The sequence below is a fragment of the Podarcis muralis genome, chromosome 10, assembly GCF_964188315.1.
Source record: "Podarcis muralis chromosome 10, rPodMur119.hap1.1, whole genome shotgun sequence".
NCBI lineage: Eukaryota > Metazoa > Chordata > Lepidosauria > Squamata > Lacertidae > Podarcis > Podarcis muralis.
The window spans coordinates 1872544-1891438 of NC_135664.1; the positions used below are offsets into that span (position 1 = coordinate 1872544).

The 18895-nt window shown below is 43.1% G+C and overlaps 1 protein-coding gene and 1 long non-coding RNA gene across 2 annotated transcripts in view; both read left to right on the plus strand.

Annotated features, from left to right (window-relative positions):
- The window catches only part of CAMK1D (calcium/calmodulin dependent protein kinase ID), a 214204-nt gene that overhangs the window by 19912 nt on the left and 175397 nt on the right, over window positions 1-18895 (plus strand). The window lies entirely within an intron of this gene.
- On the plus strand, window positions 577-10537 carry LOC144329117 (uncharacterized). The gene is made up of 3 exons (XR_013394526.1): window positions 577-3375; window positions 3984-4763; window positions 10383-10537. It is a non-coding gene; the product is annotated as an uncharacterized LOC144329117 (long non-coding RNA).

The window sequence follows — 18895 nt, forward strand, 5'->3', positions numbered from 1 at the left end:
ACAACAACAACAGAGGTGACATTTGAACCTGAGGCACTTTATACTGTATGTGTTATAACATTGTGACACGAGATGGCGTTGTGGAGTCCCGTTTTTCACCAACGGGATTTCCCTGTATGAAGTTTACAGTGTGTTTAACTGAATCACTTATTTGATGGGTCTAGATCCAGCCCAGATATCGTAGCTAATTCTCAACACAATCTTACTTAGGAGGCATACAAGATAGCAGATGGGTAAGCTGAGCTTGTAGGCAAGTTTGCCCATCATTACAGAGCTTCTGACTGAGGAGACCATGAAAGGCTTTGGGGGAACCCCAAGTTTCCCTGGGACACAACTGGAAATTTTTTGCTGTGGTGTGTTATTTATCGTTTTCCAGGTGAGCATGAACCTTTCGTTCATGAAACCTAAGAACTAATTTTGGGAGAACGACTATGCCAGCCTGTTGTAACAAATAAAGACAGAGCATCAAGCAAAACCTTAAAGGTTATCAAATGTATTGCTGTTTGAGCTTTCAAAGGGAGAGCCTATTCCAATATGGTGTAAGGTTACCAGATTTCCCCCCAAGAATTTGGGGACACTTTTTTTTTTTTTGGAAAAAAAAATTAAGAAGTAGTATCTCCTCTTTTGTGGTCTCCTCTGTCACGTGGCCTTCATCTGGGCCCTGGCCTGCTCTCTTGGAGCGCTAGCCACCATGGAGTAGGCTCCGGTCAGACCTGGGCTCGGCCACGTGTCATTGCCCTCCCGGTGCCCTCCTACCTCTCCTCCTCAGTGGCAGCAGCAGCAGCAGCAATGCGGCAAGGTCAGGGCTCCCCTCTTTTTTCTCCTTCCTCTTTCTCTCTCTTCCTTCTCCCTGCATCGGCTCTGGGGTTTTCCTGGCCCCGGAGTGCCGCTGGGCAGTCAGCCAGGTGGCTGGGTGCTCTCGCTCCTGGCTCGATTTGGGTCACAGGGAGAGGGTGTCAGCAGTTCCCCCAGTTGATGCACCGGGCGTCCCCAATTCCCCCTCGGCAGCGGCGGCGGCAGCGGCAGTCTCAGCAGCCCGGAGCCAGCCTGGTAGCACAGTTGGCTCTGGCTGGCTTCAGGAGCTGCTTGCTGCCGTGGCGCCCGCCATTTTGCCTCACCTGAAGTTCCCAGATGATGTGTTTTGTGCCATTGAACCAATCACACAATATTCATTCCCTACTAATAAATCTACAACACTTAAAATATAATTCCGGGGACATTAAATGAAATCCGGGGACATTCCAGGGACGGACTTTGTCCAGGGACAGATTTGAAAATCCGTCCCCAGGAAACAGGGACATCTGGTAACCATAAATATGGGTACATGGGCCTCCACTCCACTCCACAGGAAGAATGAACTTGCCTGCAAAAAATTCATGCTGCGATACATTAATTAGTCTTTAAAAGTACCCCAGTACTCTTTCCAAGAAAATGTAAAGAGCTGCACAGAATTAGACCAATAGTACAGTCTCACAATGGCGTGTCATACAGCAGATGCTTCTGAAGCTTCCCACGTGGGACACAGCATCACTCCTTTTCTTCAAAGTGCTGATCACGGCCATGGAAAGCTGGCAAGAGGCCCAGGCCAGATGGAAATGTATGCCCCATTTCAGTAATCTTTACCAAAGGGTCCATCTTTGCCTCTACGTACTGGGAGACTTGGAGTAAGCAACCTCAAAATCGCATGCCCATGCCCACCTGCTCCCCACTCTGCTCTGGCCTGGGGCTGATTCACATATTCATGTTCACTAGTTGATTTGTGACTTGACTCATAGATAACTGCAGTCCAATGAGAAGTTTTAATATCAGGTGATATGAAACTTTAGTCTTGAGATGGCTCATTCACACCTGAAAGTGTTCTCTTGATGCTACAATTAACAAGTGAGGAACGTGCAAAGCACTCTCAAGTTCAGTGGTTTTCAAACTTTTTTCTCTGGGCCATATTTCCAGAATAAAAATTTATTGATAAAAAATAGATCGGGGAATTTTTTTTGAGAGATGTATGGTAAAGTTGACATATTTAATTAGATAAAAATAATTGTTGATATTTATTAATGATTGGAAACTCCTTGGGTATTTTTGCATGAAAAAGAGCCAATGTTTTGAATTATTTTTATGTATAGCTGACAGATGAATAATCGGAAGCCCTACCTCCTTTTCTCTCCTCCCCCTTTTCTTTCTTCCTTTGTTTTTGTTTTTATTTAGATTCGTTTTTTCATATTTTTGTATTAAAGGAAATATACTTTGTAGTTGATCTTTGCATTTCTTTTAAGCTTTAATTTTTTAATTTTTTAGAAGGAAAACAAAAAGAAACAACCCCAGCAGTGCTTGATGTATAACATAGAACACAACTATTTTGTTGTGAGTGGGCCTCCTTGAAGTGCTATATTGAAATACTATGCCTTTTGTTAAGTGGCTCAGAACTGTGTTAAGTTTGAACAGTTTCACAGCTTGAGGTTTATGCTGTTTACGGGAAAGTGGTTGGAATCTAGCAGGTGAGACACTTTGCTCCAAAATTGGGGGCGATGACCAGTTTGGAACAAGGAAACATGAGGGGAAGCAAAGCGGCAGTGTTTCAATCCCTTTTGGCTACTGGAAGTAATTTTGTAATGTGAAAGAGAAAAACTCATTCTGTGAAAAGGTCTTCAGTTTTTCAAGCTGTCAGTCATTTTGACTAGTGCTGGCAAAGAACTTTTAGGGTGAGGAAAAAAGCAGTGTGAATTCAGTGAGGTAAATATTGTGTGCTGCTAGGAAATAATTCTGCCATGGCAACCAGTTTGCTTCAGGTCAGATCAGCTGCAAATGTGTAGGTGTTAGTTGTCTTTACTTGTTCTTTTCTGTAACAGACTCCAGAATCCACACCCCATATGCTTTTGGCTGCAGCAGTGTTTAAAATACTCCTCTCAACAAGTAACCTATCAAACAACTTTTCATCTCCCTCAGATACTTTATCTGTTCTCTACTAGTCTCTACAGGTATCCAACCGCTCCTCCTATCATCCAGCATTAAAAACAGCTCTCAAGACATACGTTTTGGCAGCTCAGGTGTTTGTGTTACTCAGTTATCAGTGCAAGCGCAAAGCATTATTTAATGTATGCTCCAAAGCTTCTGTTTTATTTCAGTAGGGAATTTTTAATTCTTGCTTTACCGCTTTGGTTTTATTACATTTATATCCCATATTTCTTCTAGGGGGCTCAATGTGGAATACCCATTTCATCTTCACTACAACCCTGAGCGGTTGGCGAGACTGAGACGCTCACCCAGGAAAGTGAGCTTCATTGTTGAGTTGAGATTTGAACTCAGGTCTCCCAAGCTGAGTTGCATTTTAAACTCAGGCCCAACACCCTAAGCACCACTGACTTACTAGTTGGGTAGGTGTGGGAATGTTCTGGGGTGCAGGAGAGGATATATTGACTAATTATATCCTTATCCAACTTGTGCTAACAAGTTCCCAAAATATCAGCAGAGTTTATAAACATTCCCCTTTAAGTGCGCAACGGTAACGCTTGCACAGGTTCGCTAGAACCTCTATAATAATTACTCTGGTAATTTCCCCTTTAGTTCCCTCTTAAAATACAAGACACGACACAGTCTTCATAAAAGTATAAAAGAGTTTACTCATGTTCTGTTCACAAAGTGATCCCAGAAGGCACAGCTTAAAAAGGTTACATACATTTAGAATCTATCTTGTAGCAAGATAGGCCTTATCTCCTCTCTTGGCTGGGAGCCAAGAGAGCATCCTTAGATGTTTCCTCATCGAAGGAAGATGGCAGAGAGAGAGAGAGAGAGAGAGATGGCTGCCTGCCCTGTGCTTTTGTCATTACCTGCACAGGTGAGGCCACACCCACCTCTGGTCACATGCGGAGGAAGTCCGTCCCCAGGAAGTTTACCTGCTTGCTGGACAGACATCCCTCCCCATGTTCTAACATGTACACTCTAGGAATGTTGTCATTGACTGCTCCTGTGTTTACATCCCACAGTAGGGACTCTACATTTCCTTGGATTCCCCCTCCCCCTGCAAAACCCCCAAACTTCCTCAGAATTGGGAACCTCGCGGCTGAGGCAAAGCTGCTCTGTGAGAGATCTGACCACAGGCCCAAATCTTTGCTTTTCCCAATGTTTTTCTTGCCATAGGGTAGAGCAGGAACACAGCCCCTCTTCTTCCCTGTTTCTATAATGTAGCACATTACAGAATGACTTAAAGGCGCAGTGTATGTGACTGTTCCTTCTCAGGAAACAGCTGAGGGCTGGGAGATTGCAGCTGAAAACCCTTCTTGGGTATGTGGCACAGGGGTATACGTCTGGCGAAGTAGAGGAGTCCACCAAAGGAAGAGGAGCGCGTGTGTAAGAAAGTGAACCAGCCCCTTGTTTAGTTGCCCATAGACTTGTGGCGATGCCTAGTGCCCAGCCATTGTTTCTGGGCCGCAGTGAGGCTCAGCTGTCTTGCCTCTACAGAGGCAAAGGAAGTGTTGTTGTTGTTGTTGTTGTTGTTGTTGTAACCTGTGCCTGGTGGGGCTTTTGCTTTTTCACCAAGGAGCAGCAGCGGGTGCAGGGCTTGTGTGCCTGCGTGTTTGTAGCCACCCCTCCCACGCCGCCCATGACTGTGATGCTGCACAGCCCGCAGGCGCAAGAGGCAATCAATCACAAGTCTACTGAAGAGTTTCTCTGATGGCTACTGGTGTTAAATGTACACCTCTCAATGGTGACTGCATTTGTGAACTCCTGGATCTGTGACTGAGCTCCAGGTTCCATTTTCCTCAGACGTAAGTAGTTTGCTCAGTTTGCTTTCCTCTATCTTTATTTACCTACTTAATTTATCTCATAGCAGAAGTGCTCTGGGAAGCCAGTGTGGTGTAGTGATTAGCGTGTCAGACTAGGACCTGGGAGATCAGGGTTCAAATCCCCATTCAGTCATGAAGCTTACAGGGTGACCTTGGGCCAGTCGCAGCCTCTCTAGCTACCTCTTTACCTAATGTAGTGTTGGAAGGGGCACCAAGGGTCATCTAGTCCAACCCCCTGTAATGCCCAATCCCTTTCCTGATACAGCTCAGGCACATGCATCCTCTCCTGGCTGAAAAACCAGCCAAGAGGCTCATGTTTGTACTTAAACAGAGGTAGCTGCCAGCAGGCCTGATCGTTCTCTGCCTTTGAGTCAGGCCCACTGCTAAGATATGGGGATCTAACCCTGTTATTCTGATGCACCTTCTCTTGAAAGAATATTAATGCAGCTGACCATATAGGCAAGTGGGGGGGGGGGCAGAATCTGTGTTACAATGCGCTAGGAATTTTCAGCAGCTTTATGTTTATTAAGGTATGTTTAGAAAGTGGTAAGATAAAGAGAGATAGAGAATGAGAGTTGCTTTTAAAAGAAAGAAAGAAAGGCACAAAATGACTGGTTAGTGCTTACTTAACGCAAGTCCTAAAGGAACTGTTTCAGTGTATGTAGCAGAGTATTCTCTCAGGCAATGCCTGGGCCCCATTGCGGGAAGAGGGAAAAAGCAAGTATTTCAGGCTAGTAAAGATGGAGACAACCTGTTTCTCAAATTCTGCTATTTTTATGTTGTTTGCAAGGAAGGTTTGGGCAGAGATTAGCAGGATTCAGCCAGTCAGGGGGAGGTAAATCCTGTGACCCATCACTTACACAGGGGATCACCAGTTTTAACCCAGTGTGTTGTGAGATGAGATAATAGGTGTTAATTATAGTACCCTTTTCAGGGTTTCTTCCAAGAAAGAAGAAAATGCCTGCATATTTGGAAGAGAAAAACACACATACACAGGGGCTATGTGTCAGCCACTATGTGTCAGTGGATTATGACTGAGGAGGTTGTCTTTGAGCAGAAAAGGTGCATTCTGAAGAACGACAGGGAGTTTCAGCTTCATTTGCACTAGTTATTATTATGACTAGTAGGTTAACCAAAGTGTGTTTGTCATCTAAGTTCTCTCTTTCTCTGGTTCTTAGGTAGTCAAACACGTGTTTCCTTCATGCTTGGCAGCCTAATGCCTCAGTATACCGTAATTCTTATCTTCCTGTACTGCAAAAGACACATGGATTTGAGATATTGGAAACTGGGTTGAAGCTGAATGCAGATAATCTGTCTTGCTGCATGAAACATGAGTCCTGCAGTTCTGTGAGGACTGCTATAAGATAAAATAATGATATGTGTGTAAGATTTTCAAGTCCCTTGGAGAACAAATACTTTGAAAAGTTGCACTAAAGCTCTATTGGAAGCAAAAATAGCAGGTGACATCTTCAGTCCAATATTCTGTCTGGAAGATCTGCATTTTAACTCCCACAACATAGACCCACCTCACCCGCCTGTCAAGAGGAACAGTTTCATCTGTTGTTACTTGTCATAGCTAGCTGATAACGCATGATTTAGAAATGCCCGTAATTAGTGCAGCATGTAAAAATCTAATATCAGGGGCTTTAATGATTCAATAATTTAATTTAAATTTTAGAAATTCTACCCTGCCTTGCTTTCAAGGAACTCAAGGTGGTTTGGCAGGGGAACACGCCCTTGTCCCTCGCCCTTGTCTCACCCCCAAAGGGCCACCTCCCCCCGTGGTAATGTTATTAAGTAATTATTTAAATGCTTTTAGGTGTTTTAAATAGTTTTTAATCAGTGGTGTTTTGAATTTTGAATTGAACTGAACGCTGGTTAGAGCTCAGTGTCGAGCCTGCCAAGTAGCAGTTGCTATAGGCGTCCCAGACCCACTGGCAGTTATTAAACCGCTTCTTAAAAAAAACTTCTTTAGACCCGGCCAATATGGTCAACTATCGCCCAGTCTCAAATCCACCATTCTTGGGTAAGGTGATTGAGCGGGTGGTTGCTGAACAACTCCAGGCACACCTGGAAGAAGCGGACCATTTGGATCCCTTCCAGTCGGGATTCAGGCCTCATCATGGGACTGAAGCTGCCTTGGTCGCACTGGTCGATGATCTCCCGTGAGCTAGGGACAAAGGTGAGAGCTGTTTCCTAGTTCTGCTGGATCTTTCAGCGGCTTTTGACACCATCGACCATAACATCCTTCTAGACCGACTAGAGGGGTTGGGAGCTGGGGGCACTGTTATATAGTGATTCCGCTCCTTCCTCCTGGGCCGTGTTCAGAAAGTGGTGGTGGAGGATGAGTGTTCATAGAATCATAGAATCATAGAGTTGGAATAGACCACAAGGGCCATCGAGTCCAACCCCCTGCCAAGCAGGAAACACCATCAGAGCACTCCTGACATATGGTTGTCAAGCCTCTGCTTAAAGACCTCCAAAGAAGGAGACTCCACCACACTCCTTGGCAGCAAATTCCACTGTCAAACAGCTCTTACTGTCAGGAAGTTCTTCCTAATCTTGAGGTGGAATCTTCTTTCTTGTAGTTTGGATCCATTGCTCCGTGTCCGCTTCTCTGGAGCAGCAGAAAACAACCTTTCTCCCTCCTCTATGTGACATCCTTTTATATATTTGAACATGGCTATCATATCACCCCTTGACCTCCTCTTCTCAGACCCCTGGGCTCTCACTTGTGGGGTCCCTCAGGGTCCTGTCCTCTCCCCCATGCTTTTCAACATCTATATGAAGTCACTGGGAGAGATCATCAGGGGGTTTGGGCTGGGTGTTCATCAGTATGCGGATGATACCCAGCTAAACCTCTCTTTCAAATTAGAACCAGTGAAGGCAGTGAATTGTCCTGTGTGAGTGTCTGGAGGTGGTTGGAGGATGGATAGTGGCTAACAGATTGAGGTTGAATCCTGACAAGACAGAAGTACTGCTTTGGGGGGACAGGAGGCAGGCAGGTATGGAGGAATCCCTGGTCCTGAATGGAGTAACTGTGCCCCTGAAGGACCAAGTGCACAGCCTGAGAGTCACTTTGGACTCACAGCTATCCATAGAGGCACAGGTCAATTCTGTGTCCAGGGCAGCTATCTACCAGCTCCATCTGGTACACAGGCTGAGACCCTACCTGCCCACAGACTGTCTCGCCAGAGTGGTGCATGCTCTAGTTATCTCCCGCCTGGACTACTGCAATGCACTCTATGTGGGGCTACATTTGAAGGAGAACCGGAAACTACAACTAATCCAGAATGCGGCAGCTAGACTGGTTGTGGCCACCGAGACCACATAGCACCGGTCCTGAAAACCTACATTGGCTCCCAGTACTTTTCCGAGCACAATTCAAAGCGTTGGTGCTGACCTTTAAAGCCCTAAACGGCCTTGGCCCAGTAGACCTGAAGGCGTGTCTCCACACCCATCGTTCAGCCCGGACATTGAGATCCAGCTCTGAGGGTCTTCTGACAGTTCCCTCCCTGCGAGGTTATAGGTGGTGGCACCCACCCTTCGGATGTCAAGGAAATAAACAACTACAGTGGTACCTCGGGTTACAGACGCTTCAGGTTACAGACTCCGCTAACCCAGAAATAGTACCTCGGGTTAAGAACTTTGCTTCACGCAGTGGCGACGCAACGGCAGTGAGAGGCCCCATTAGCTAAAGTGATGCTTCAGGTTAAGAATAGCTTCAGGTTAAGAATGGACCTCCAGGACGAATTAAGTTCTTAACCCGAGGTACCATTGCATCTGACTTTTAGAAGACATCTGAAGGCAGCCCTGTTTAGGAAAGTTTTTAATGTTTGATGTTTTATCGCCTTATTAGTATTATTATTATTATTATTATTATTATTATTATTACTTATATTCTGTTTGGAGCCACCCAGAGTGGCTGGAGAAACCCAGTCAGATGAGCAGGGTATAAATAATAAATTATTATTATTATTATTATTATTATTATTATTATTATTATTATTATTATTATTATTTTATTATTATTATTTGATTATAATGGCACATAACAAGACAGATAATATTCTAGACTAATCCCAGTACAATAAAACAGAAATTCAGCAGTCATTAAAACAAACACAATCTAACCCAGCACAGGCATTTCTAAATCAGCCAAAAGCCTTATGAAAAATTCCTTCACCAGACATCTTGTGCATATGACTTCAAAGTCTTTTCCTGGGAGATCTCTAAATGAGGCTCTTGGATGATCATAGAATTGTAGAGTTGGAGGGGACCATGAGGGTCATCTAGTCCAACCCCCTTTAATGCAGGAATCTGCTGCCCGACTTGGGGCTCAAACACACAACCTTGAGATTAAGAGTCTCATGCTGTACCGACTGAGCTATCCTGGAGGCTGAAGGAATACACTTGAGGGCCCCGGCAGACTTCATTTGCAGAGCATTGCACAAGGTGAATGCCACAACAAGGAGCTTTAGAAGTTGGGGCAAAACAGGAATCACGTTAGTGCTTTGATTATTTTTCTTTGGAAGATCATGCTAACCAGAGGGTATGTTCAGAGCACAGCAATTCCCTTTAAAAAGGCTTCTGAGTGATTTATCCCACAGCAATACACACAAATAATGCTATAGTGCTTCTCTTGTAATATACACGTGGCATCACTTTCCTGCCCTTCACTTTGTTAAGCTCAAAGTAGCTTTCATGACGATCCTAACAGTTCCATGCCCTGGGTTCAAAAACGCTGTCAAACCATTATTTAATAGACATAGGATGCCATCCTGTGCACATTTGGTTGGATAGAAGTTCTAATGAAATCAGAAGCGGATCCTTCTGAGCATGCATGCACTGGGTCAGAATATTTAAGAACGCCTGGCCAACATACAGTCAGCTGTGTTGCTGCTGAAGTATTATCATTTGAAAACAAGCAGTCAGACTTCCAGAATGAGACTGAACAGGATTCCCCAGGTTTTCAAATGTGAATTCCACATAGTCCAGCTTGCCCTTTCCCACTCTCAAGACTCAGATCACCCTCGTGGTATAAAATGAGTTTGAAGGTTAATATTAATGTAGCAGCATCAATGTGTGAAGTGTTTTACAGTGTAACTGAAGCACTCCTTTGCCTTAAAAAAGTCAGGTCCCTGCCCCAAAGAGCTTACAATCAAAATCTTAACAGTAGTGGGAGACAACAGAAAGATGGGAGGGTCCGTTTGGGAGCTGTTATTATAAACTAAGGATTTCCAGATGTGGCCACCTGAAAATTAAAGCATACAAGGCACTTGGAGCTTCTTTATTTTTAAGAAACCAAGCAAGTGTTCTATATTTATTGGAAAAGGCGCTCCTGCTCTTGCTTGTCAAGTCAGAGAGTACCTGTCTATTTTTATTCCTCATCTCATTTTGTGCCTGTCTCTCAGCTTGTCAGATTGCAGCAGTTCTTTCCCAGCTTGGAGGTGAAGAAGCTGCTTTAGAACTTGGATGGCTGTGGGAAGGCCGTTGCACATTGAATTTGTAATGTGGAACTTTGTTCAAGGGATGCTGGTGATGAATGATTCTGGAACTGTCTTTTTCTCCTTTTATGATTCATGGGATTCTCCTCATCAGAACAACCTTTTGGAGATTTTAACCCAAAGCTTCTTCAGTGGCAAAACAGTCTTTCATCATGCAAAAAGAGGATGAAATATCCCAGAACACTCAGCAAAGAAAATGTATGCAGAATGTTTCATAAAGCCCTGAATAAAGCTGCCTTCTTCTTCGTCTTCTTCTTCTTTTGTTAGTGCTGCAGGCAGATGGCTGCAGAGAAAAGATACTGTCATGTCAAGTTGAGCTTTATGTCCTCAGCTCACCCCTTCTGTTAGCCAGCCTCTCTAGCGCCCAGTCAGCATTTTCTTCTGGTTTTCATGGCAGTTTTCATGTCTATGCCTGGCTTGTGAAAATAAATGGAGAGTGTAGTTTCCCATCATTATCAGTCACAAGTGCAAATATATGTGTTGCTGTGGTTTAAAGTGTGAGTTCAGAAACACTCAGCACTGGTCTAGTTTGGAAGTCAATGCAATTTGTGGTGTTGGCTTTAGCAGATAGGAATGGTGTGTAATACTTCATATCACAATAGCAATGGAGGTGGCATTATTTTTCTTAACTTGCATAAACTGACTACATTGGCAAAATTATAGTCTTTATTTGCTAGGAAAGCTTTGTGGCTTCTCTGGCTTTAGAATGAGAGGTTCTGAGCAGTGCAGCTGCTGTCAGTGGAAGTGACAGGGAGGAGGAAGGGAAAAGAATTTCTTCAAGGAAGGAAGTTACAGAAAGTAAGTGCAAGAATTTAGAAGATGCTGGATGCTTGTGGTGAGTAAGAGTTTCCCTTTAAGGGATCAAGCAAGGAAGCACTTATAAATTGGAAAATAGTTCACTTTTTCTTTGAAGCTTCTCCCATATGCTACATAGCTTCATTGAAATAAATGAAATGAAATTCATGGGAAATTTATGGGAGCATTGACATGCAGGTGACGGACTCTCCCTCCTTGGAGGTTTTTAAGCAGAGGTTGGATAGCCATCTGTCATGTATGATCTAGCTGAGGGTTCCCTTCCATCTACAATTCTATGATTCTACAATGTGGAAATAGTAAAGCACATCCTTTTCCTCTGGCTGCTCCTCAGCTCTAAACTTTCTGAAGCCGCTTCAGTCTCTTAAAAATGGCCCTGGGGCCATGCATAAGGCTCCAGGACATGGCCTGAAGCCACAGGATGCAGCATGTTTGCTGAGTCTAAACCAGGCTTCCTCAGCCTCAGCCCTCCAGATGTCTTGAGACTACAATTCCCATCATCCCTGACCACTGGTCCTGCTAGCTAGGGATCATGGGAGTTGTAGGCCAAAAACAACTTGAGGAAGCCTGGTCTAGACAGAACTGGGTTTTGTTAATCCCTGGTTGAGAGGCCAATTTGGAACCCTGTGTACCATGTCTTGATTTCCATGATGGAAGAGGGGCAGGATACAAATATAATAGTGTAAATGACCACGTAACATATAATTAGCCCTTCAGTTTGCCATTATCTAAATATCTGTAAGTTACATAGATAAAAGAATATGCAGATCATGAGATAATAATGATTGCACCATGCGAAGTCCATGAGTTGCAGAATTAATGGGATTGCACTCCCTCATATATCTCCAGGAGTCATATTATTTCTAGACTTCTGCTGTAGAGAGAAAGTATTATTTTTAATGTGTATTACTATGGGAGGAAGTCAACATTTTCAATTGGAATTGCAGAGTTAATTCTTTTCCCCCTTTGGCATTAAAGCTCTGCGATTAATATCTGCCTCTGAGCTTGCCACATTAGAGCATTCAGCATCCATCAAGAAAAAATCTCCAAGTCTAAACAGTTTCATTATGCATACTTATCTGCTTGGAAGGTAAAAGTGGTTTATCTCTTTCCTCTTTGAAGCACGGTGCTGGGCTGACAGATTGTCCTTTGATTTCTTATGAACTGGCAAGAAAAAGAGAATGACTGAGCCTTCTCTGGCAATGCACAACAACTACTCAAAACGCTTTTGTATTCTGCAGGATCAGGTAATCAAGGTTGGATAAGCCATGACGCTGAGCATCCACGCATACATTCAGTAAGGACTCCTGGAACAATCCTTCCGTGGCCACTGTGCCACTTCAGAATACCAATGCATTTCATTGTTTTTATAAAGATTTCTGTACCCTGCCCTGAGATCTATATGATACAAGGTGGGCTATGGATATGTTTAAATATAAGTAGGGTAATTGTTTGACTAAATGCTTTTAACGCCAAAACTTCCCTGCCTATGGAAAGCTAGTATGCCAGAGGTATGTCCTGATGTCCTAGATTTCTAGGTGCTACATGTTTTTTATATGGCGAGATTCACTAACATTGTTTTTACAGTTGCACTCTGAAGTTGTACAGCCCAAGAAAAGCTGTACCACATGCTTTTCCTGAACATGTACATTGGCTTTGAGTACTCTACAGGGCAGGACCACAGCCAACTGAGTCCCCAACTTTGATGCAATTATCTGTTTCTTTTCTTTCTTTTTTGGTTTCCATTTTTATTGTAAATTTCTGTGCTACATAGAGGCATGGTAGATCAAGCCCTAAATGCAGCAAACAACAAAAAAGCAAGTTTCAAATGGAAAGGAGAGGCGGAAGGGAAAGCCTGTCACATAAGACAGGCAAATCTTACAACAAAGTACAGGATTACATATACATTTTGGATTACATCAGTCATGTGAACACAGTTTAAAAACTCAGCACTGGAAGGTAGAAAAGCTTCATATCCAGGAATGTATAGAGGTGTGTTTTAGGGTGCACATTAACACCCACATGAGCTGAATGGAAGTCTTAGCAGGTGCAGGGATTTCATGAAAGACCGGTTGATATGGGAAGAGTTCCATAACAGTAGGAAGTTTTTAAAAAACTGCTGTAGGGTGATGCTCCCTTGAGTACTAACACAAAGATAAAGCACTACGCTATCTACAGGGTGGCAGGGATGTAGAGGCGCCCCTGGGTTATGAAACTCATCTGTGCAAAAATAATTCTTAGTGTTTTGTTCTGAGTCAGTGTTTTGCACACTCTGGACATTTTCTGTCCATTGATAAAGTGAAGACTGGCATTTAAGTAAAGGTCTTTTGCCAAAAGGCACTTGAGACTACAAGAAAACTCCACAGGAAATAGGGGGAAATATGCATTATTTAACACTGCAAGTCCTACAGTAATAGCGTTTAGTCGACTGAAGGACCTGCAGGGTTTATGCCCTTTGAGAATGAACCCACTGTTATCCTCAGATTACATAAGAAAAACTCAAGCAGGAAACTTGTGATCAGATTCACCCAGCCATAATCTCATTATAGCAACTGCATGCTGTAGGGAAAAGCCAATGAAACTTGGTTACTCACATATTTTAATAAAGGTGTATTTTGGGACCTAGACAGCATCTTAAAAAGCAGAGACATCACCTTGCCGACAAAGGTCTGTATAGTTAAAGCTATGGTTTTCCCAGGAGTGATGTATGGAATTGAGAGCTGGACCATAAAGAAGGCTGATCGCCGAAGAATTGATGCTTTTGAATTATGGTGCTGGAGGAGACTCTTGAGAGTCCCATGGACTGCAAGAAGATCAAACCTATCCATTCTGAAGGAAATCAGCCCTGAGTGCTCACTGGAAGGACAGAACCTGAAGCTGAGACTCCAATACTTTGGCCACCTCATGAGAAGAGAAGACTCCCTGGAAAAGACCCTGATGTTGGGAAAGATCACAAGGAGAAGGGGACGACAGAGGATGAGATGGTTGGACGGTGTTCTCGAAGCTACCAACATGAGTTTGACCAAACTGCGGGAGGCAGTGGAAGACAGGAGTGCCTGGCATGCTCTGGTCCATGGGGTCACGAAGAGTCGGACACAACGCGCTGCCCAAACGGTCCACTTGCTGCCTCCCCCCCCCAGCTGTAGGGCGGCTGAGTGGGAGGAGGCAGGCAGACTCCTCGGAGGCTCTGCGGTGCGCCCCACCCCTATGGGCGGCTCACCCCAGGCGCCCGAGCGGCTTCCTCCGCCGCTGCCTCTCAAATAAATGATATCTTTCTCCCATCACAGGAAGACAACCTCTCTTTTGCCATTACTAGGAATAAATATCCTCATTTTATTTTTGCCCATAAAACGTCCTTCTATGAAACAAGAAACAAATGTCATCAGCTACATGTGCGTCACAGGCTTCTTCTTCTTCTTCAGCCTTGTATTATATTTGGCTTTCAGGAAACAGCTGTTTCACAAACCAGGCAACCATTCTAGAGCAAATTGGGCTATTTAGCAGTGCAAGATTGCTTAATTTTTTGGATTCTGCTATTGGAAATCCAGGTACAAAACGGTCTCACCTTGTCTGGTTTAAAACATGCCAATAAAATAAAATAAGCTTCTCCACTGTTCTGATTTCTAAACTGATTGGCTAGTAGGTTTAGTCATTGGGTTATATAGTCCAAGCTTTTTTTCTGCCCAGGCTCAGGGTTTTCCACCTGTTTTCATGCCCATATCTCATGCACAGCCAGATCTCATTCATTGATATTGATGCTTTAAATAACTCAACTATATATTTTTAATTAAGAAGAAAAGATGCTGAACTTGATTGTGCCCCCCCCCAAAAAAAATTAGTCACCCCTTCTCTCTTATCCCTAGGTATTACAGAGACTTCTGAATTTGACTTTTGCTTACTCTCTTTGCAACACTCATTTGAATATTTCACAAAGGCTCTGCAGGTTGATAAGTAAATTTAATTGAGATATTTTCCATGTACAAACAACACTCACACACACACACCTTTGTTTCAAATACAAAGAAACATTTGTTCTAAGTAACAAGAAGGGTCATTTCAGCTGTTTCTTGACGCTATAAAAGCAGCAGCAGAAACCAAAAGTACAAATGAAAACAAAACAGAGAAGCAACATAGGAGGAGGGAAGGGAGAAAGAGAAGGTAAATGGATTTTGCTGCTCACTTGCTCCACAGCCTAAAGGAATTAATCTTGCACCTGAAGCCCTGAGTTCCTTGACTAAGCACTTCTCCAATGTAGCACAAATTGCATACAGAAGAGAAATTTTGCAGCCCCTCCATCTGGGTGCATGCCTGATGATACATGGGGCGCGGGCAGGGGGGGGGGGGGCAGATCCCTGGATTCTAGCCAGTGTGCTCATGAGGCCCTCAATACTTCTTCCATCACAAACACTGCAGATCTATTATTTTGCAAGGGAAATGTTAGAGGTTGCAGTCAGTTGGTGCCACATTAGTCTAGTCATTTTGAAAAGCTATCTTCTACATTGTAATATGTATAGCGTCAACCCAAAAACAAATAGAATGTATTTCTGTTCAGGTTCCCCTTATCTAGTAAGGCAAAAGTTAGCATTCCTATGTTAGAGTTGCATGAGCAACTTCTGAAAATTATTATTTATAGAATAAAAAATAAATGCAAAGTACTGTTGAATTCTAAACCATATCTTTTTTTCAAAAGAATTGTGGATGCTGTGTTTTCAGCAGTGTAATTTAGATACAGACAATCCAATAGGATTACAAAAATGTTGCAAAGGCATTTGGGTTATGATGTTGACCTAATAAAATGGGGAAGAATATGGAACAAGTTGCCTATTAAACCATCTTCAGCAAGGATTCAAGAATCCACTCTTAGGCTAATGTTTAAAATCGCCACTGTGCACTGGTGATATTTATCATACTTTAGCCCCAGTTACTCCTCAAAATGCTGCTGCTGTGAAAGACAAAGAGCCACACACCCCCATTTCTGGTGGGAGTGTTCCCAGTGGCAGCTTTTGTGGAGATGGTGTTCATATAAATTAATTTAATCACAAAACAAAAATTGATACTAGTCCCTTAATTAGCATTTTTAAGGATATGGGATGGGCTGAATGAAGATGGTTTGGATAAATAATTGATTCTATATTTATTGTCCGCTGCTAGGATGCATATTGTAAGAAAATGGAAATGGAGGATTAAATAAGTATTTATGGTTTAGTCAAATCTGATCCATAGCCATTTCTGAAAAATTGAAAAATACTAGGGAATAAACATAACAAGATTCAGTTTCAGCTGTGAGACAAACATTTATTTTGTATATAAATGATAACAGTGTTCAAATGCCTCCTGCAAAATATGATACTATTTGGAATTATTTGTAACTTTTCAGCTTCAAGTTACATTATCATAAGACTTCAAGGACAATATACTGCTTTTTTTTTTTTTTTAAAAGAATATGTTACTACCTTCCAGCATCAAGAATAATAGTTATTTTTCTGGGGGATTGTGAATCAAATTACCCAAATTTGTATATATTTTGTGATGTGTGCATGTTTACCGTAATTTTAATTTTAAGTTTAGTTCAGTTGTATTTTTTCTTTATTTTTGTATGTTATTGAATTGTATATTCTTGATTAAACAAATAAAAACATTAAGAAAGCAATGTAATTTATAGTGCTACATTATTATTCAGCGAATATGCTTCCCAGTAGAAAAACCTTAAGCTTCAGCAATTAAAATGAGATATTTAGCAGCTTTATTTTAGTATTTGTTTAAACATCCTATTCTGAAAGATAAATTCATGGTCTGCACCTAACATTGACCTGAAAACCTCATCTAGTCCAGCCGGCTGCAATGCAGGAATCTCTGACCTGGGCGTCGAACCCGTGTCCCTGTGATCAAGAGTCTGGTGCTGTCCTGGCTGAGCTGTCCACAAGATTGCTTGGTATTGACACCTGAGTTCATTATCCCTACATGTCATTTAATTTAAAAAAGAAAGGTTTTATTTTTCTCCCAGTGAGTGTGCAAAAGGAAGCTTTGCAGGATCAAGTTACTTACTTGTGTGCGTAGAAGGGAGGGTTCGTAGGGCAACGGGTTCCTTCCCATTGGCCAGATAGGCCTGCTACACAGATGGGCCTTTCTTCAGTTCCAGTAAATCTTCAAGAGGGTAATGAGTGAAAACATATGAATGACAATTGTAACAATACATCGTAAATATAGGCAGTTCTTTATTCTTACTGATAAGACGGCACGGCTTTTATTTGTGAGCTTCCTCATCTTTGCCAGAATTTAAATATACATGCTACTGGGGTGAGTCCTCTGGACACAAACACTGTGGTTCGAGGTTTAGTGAGTGGGTTGGTGAAGGCAGGGGAGGCTAACCAGATATTGGACTCCAACTTCCCTCAGCCCCGTCTAGCAAGGACTGTAGTTAGCAAAAGTCCACCAGGGAAACTTCGGTGGGAACTTCCAAAGCCATCGGTAGGCAAACTAAGGCTCAGGGGCCGGATGTGGCCCAATCGCCTTCTAAATCCGGTCCGCGGCCGGCTGGGAATCAGCATGTTTTTACATGAGTAGAATGTGTGCTTTTATTTAAAATGCACCTCTGGGTTATTTGTGGGGCATAGGAATTCGTTCTGCCCCCCCCATATAGTCTAGCCCCCCACAAGGTCTGAGGGACAATGGACCGGCCCCCTGCTGAAAAAGTTTGCTGAGCCCTGAGCCATCAACGTGGACAGCCTTGTGCTCAGTGGCAGAATCTCCCCCCTCTCCATGAGAAAGCAGATGGCACTTCGTCCAGCTGCCCCACTTCCTGCCAGCTCTTGCAGAAGAGCCATTTGCCATCTGCCCAACAGCTCAAGAAAGAATCTCGGGTCTCACATCTGAAGATGTCAAGAATGCTCAGAAGTTTGCATGTTTTGTTACCTTTCACATAAGATGGACTGCACTGGCATGCCTGAAATCATCCCCTGTTGTGGGATCCTTGCCATAAGTCCATGGACCTAGAAGGAAACAAGTATTTGTGTTGAAAGCTATTCTGCATTGTTACATTGTACTGACGTAAAAAGCCTGACACCAGGAATCATCAGCTTGGTCAGAGACAATGATGTTACCTGAGAGATGGAGCTAGCATTTCAAATCTAGTTTACAACAGTCAATTATGTATCACAGCTGCTGTAACTTCATGATTTAACACCCATACAAACTCACACGCAGCCCATGTTTACTTGAAATTAAAGTGAATTCAGTGAGATTTATTCCAACTTGGTGCCTATAGGACTGTGGCCTTTTTAGTTAAGTGGAAGCTGCATAAGATGATTTTGATGACAAGGGAATTGTGAGAGTCTTGCTGTCAGATAAAATTAATGTGATTTAACTTAGAAACTATGCTGTGGTTGGTTTGCCCCCCCCCCCTTTTTACTATTTTGATTATGCTGTGACTTTCATCAGGGAAAGATTGGAAATGGGCCATGACTTCATGTACTCCTCCTCCCACTCCTCTCACAGAGGGGAGGGAATTCATGACTGAATGGCCCTTGACCTGCAGTTGTCTGAATGCAGATGGCTACTTCTCTGATGGGGAGAAATCAGCTCTTTAAATTGGGCATGGTTGGGGCTGAATCAGTATTCCAATAACCACTGAGTCTCCCATTTCGTTTTTCATTTCTCTGTCAGGGGAGAGAAGGAAGGAGTGTGTCAGCTTGCAGTCCAGGCCCAGTCTCTCCCCATGGAATGAAAGCATTGTCCAAACAATTCCTCAGTATCTCAAGGGATTAATTTTGCTTTGCCTCTGAAATGTAATTCCTA